The following is a 3729-nucleotide window of genomic DNA, read 5'->3' on the forward strand; positions in this document are numbered from 1 at the left end:
AAGCCCTTCTACAACACATCGACGAGGACGTCAATAAAATGAGTGGGGGAGGATGTTAGGGAGTGACGATGTAATGGGGAAAAGGGGAAGTGAGATACTGCTATAATTGTATTCTCCAGGGATTTGGAATGAATATATGATTATCTATGTTATCGTTTGTATGGTTATTCTCTTGTAGTTGAATAATACAAGTAGTCCTTTTCATTGTGGTGTTTTGTTGCCTTGGATTGTGATGTCTCTGATTGTTATAGTCTTATTTGGTGTATAAGAATATATTGTTTGTGTGATATCCTATTGTTCCTTGATATTCTGGAGTATTGAGAGTCACCTAGTGCTCGTGCTTACAGGCTTAAATGTATGAGACTTGGCTGACTCATTGAGGGAGAGCTTTCAATGAGTGCCACACGACCCTTACTTGAGTCCAATTTTGGGGGTCCGTGACACACTGTAGTTACTTGCTATGAAGTATTTTCTATTTTCATGGAAATCACGATGTCATTATTATTGGGCTCCACGATGTTTCCTTCAGCAGGCTAGATTTTTAGCCTCCATAATTAACTCTCCTTTGCCATATCTTTTCTCAGCTGAGGCCTATACTCTGCTGTTCTGGGCAGTTTGAACCATGCATTCACTGTTGCACATGGGCTCTGGCGTACAAAGTTGGGTCTCATTTGTCTTTTTCCTGCACGATAACCTGAGAGTAACCACACGCTAGCCTCGCGTGCCACAAACACAACACCCAACCATGCATTATTTAAAGAGTCACTACGCACATATATTTACAGTCGCACATTAATTAATTTACCATAGTTAGTTCATAGAGCATGCCATCCTTATCCTCTGCTAAACCTTTCTCTTCATTCTCATGGGCTGTAGCCTTCGTTTTTTTTTATGCTATTTGTACCATTATCGCTGTCTTTCTAGTCATGCCATCTTCATTGGTTTTCGAAAGAGAAGTGAAGGCTCTCCTTGATAGTGGATTCTGGAACTCCACTGCAACCACAGGCAACAACACCTCTGGCTTTGACTCTAGCTTAGGTCACTGCAAGTGGGTTGGCATAACCTATAATGACGCTGGTAGTGTCACTGAAATTTCCCTTCCTAGTTCTATCTACAACCCAAATTTGAACGCTCTCATGATTAACTTCTCTTCTTTCCCAAACCTGGAACATCTAGATCTCAATGGGAATGGTCTCCCTGAGAGTATTCCCTACGAGATTGGTGCTCTCCAAAAGCTCAAGTACCACAACCTATCCTATTAATCTTTTTTTGATGATTTGTCACCGCATTCCTTCTCTTACAATGCATTCAGTGCCTCCATTCTCTCACTCTTCGGCAATTTGATAAATTTGATTTCTCTACATCTCGGTCACAACTGTCTTGCAGAACCAATCCCTTCAGCCTTTAGTCGTCTAACCAATTTCACACACTTCGACCTTTCCTCAAATAAACTGAATGGTACCATACCACAAGAGCTTATGAAATTAACCCAACTTCAGTACCTTAGTCTGTCTTCAAACTTACTTGTTGGCGAAATACCAAGCAAAATGGGAGCACTTTGGAATCTTAGTTTTCTAGACTTCTCACAAAACAACCTCAGTGGGTACATCTCAATTGATGTGAAAAATTGCTCCAAATTAGAAACGCTGCTATTGCGTAGAAATTTTTTAAGTGGAACTATTCTACTATGGATTGAAGAACTTCAACAATTATCTACTATTGACCTTAGACATAACATAATAAGTGGAGAGTTACCTTTGGAACTCAAAAATTTGAAATCTTATGTCTTATTGAATCTCTCATATAATAAGATCTCTAGAAAACTTCCTTCTTATCTTTGTGATTCATTTTTCATTGACTTATTGTATAATGCCCTCAATGGACCAATGGATGACTATTGGTTTAATTATGAACCCATGCAACTAATTGGCAACAAGAATTTGTGTGGTAATAAGACACCTTTCCCTCCTTGCCTTCCATCCCCTACATCCATTGGCTTCATGTACAAAACAAGGAGGAACATAGGAAGACACCAGAAGTCCATTTTTATTCCCATTAGCATATTCCTTTCTCTCGTTGCTTTTGGATTTGTTTTCCTATCTCATCAAAAGGGAAAGAATACAAAAAATGAAGCAAGTGTCACTAAGAATGGAGACATATTTTCGATATGCATGGAATTATGATGGTGGGATTGCATATGAAGATATTATTGAAACAACAGAGGACTTCAACATCAGATGCTACATCGGGACAGGAGGTTGCAGTAGTGTTTATAAAGCACAATTGCCTAGTGGGAAAGTGGTTGCTTTAAAGAAACTTCACCATTTGGAAGCTAAGGTGCTTGCATTTGATAACAGTTTTGGGAATGAGGTTCTCATATTAACTCATATTCGACATCGAAACATTGTGAAGCTTCATGGATTTTGTCTACATAAATGATGCATGCTTTTAATTTATGAGTACATGGAAAGGGGGAACTTATTTTGTGCCTTGAGGGATGATGATGAAGTAGCGAAGCTAGATTGGATTAAGCGCATCAACATTGTTAAGGCAATAGCACACGCTCTATCTTATATGCACCATGATTGCATCCCACTGATTGCTCATCGAGAGATATCAAGCAACAACCTTCTTTTGAACTCTCAATTTGAGGCTTTAGTCTTGGACTTTGGTATTACGAGGCTATTATACCCTGATTCATCCAATTGAACAATAGTTGCAGGCACTTATGGATATATTGCACCAGGTGGATTGTATATTCTTCTTCTTTTGAACTTTCACTTCTTTTCCTCATATTATTAATTGGTTCATCTATTGTTTTAGTGACTAGTTGGTCCTAATATACCATCATTGTTATTAGTTGTGTCATAACATGTGTAGAATTTTGTTGTTTGACGGTATTGTGATTCCGATAATATAATATAATGTGGATGGTTAGATTGAACATGGTACATGTCATTAATTTATAGGAAGGGCCCTGTTTTGACATCTTATTTTTTTTGTGCAAAACTTGCCTACTCCATGGTTGTTACAGAAAAGTGTGATGTTTACAGCTTTGGGGTGGTGGCACTAGAAATAATAATAGGTAGGCATCCGGGAGAGTTGCTTTCCTTATATTCATCTCCATCTACAAAAGAAATAATGCTCAATGATGTGATAGACTCATGCCTTTCACCTCCAACCAATCAGCTAGTTGCAAGTGAGCTTGTTCTTGTTACAAAGCTTGCTCTTGCTTGTGCACATGCCAAACCAAAGTCTAGGCCAACAATGAAGACTATCTCTGAGGAGTTTCTTGGTCAACGGAAGCCATTATCCAAACCATTTCATGAAATTTCATTGTCACAATTATGGAACTAAGAAATTTGTTTGGTATGTGCAAATTGTAGTAGTCAATAAGGAGTTAAAACCAACAATGTTCATATTATTGTTCTACATACTTGGACTTCGAGTTGAATATAAAAATAATTGTATTATGGTCAAGGAGAATGCAGCGCATATGATTTTATTGAGGTAGAAAAAATTATATACCACAAAAAATGTCATGCATTTCATGTTTTCTATCAAGTAAACAAATAAATTAAATATCACGAATTAGAAAGGAAAAACACTGACAAGTTTTGACAACTAATCTATTGCACAAATGCAAAAGCTAGCCTAACAAACATGTGTTTGGAGTTCAGGAAAGTGTTAGATAGGGCACACCTTTCCAATCAAGAAAATAGTCTAAAA

The 3729-nt window shown here is 37.7% G+C and overlaps 1 pseudogene; it reads left to right on the plus strand.

Annotated features, from left to right (window-relative positions):
• Nucleotides 1-926: 926 nt before the first annotated feature.
• LOC131148154 (MDIS1-interacting receptor like kinase 2-like) lies at nucleotides 927-3357 on the plus strand (annotated as a pseudogene).
• Nucleotides 3358-3729: the final 372 nt, after the last annotated feature.

The sequence above is a fragment of the Malania oleifera genome, chromosome 1, assembly GCF_029873635.1.
Source record: "Malania oleifera isolate guangnan ecotype guangnan chromosome 1, ASM2987363v1, whole genome shotgun sequence".
In the NCBI taxonomy this organism is placed as follows: Eukaryota; Viridiplantae; Streptophyta; class Magnoliopsida; order Santalales; family Ximeniaceae; genus Malania; species Malania oleifera.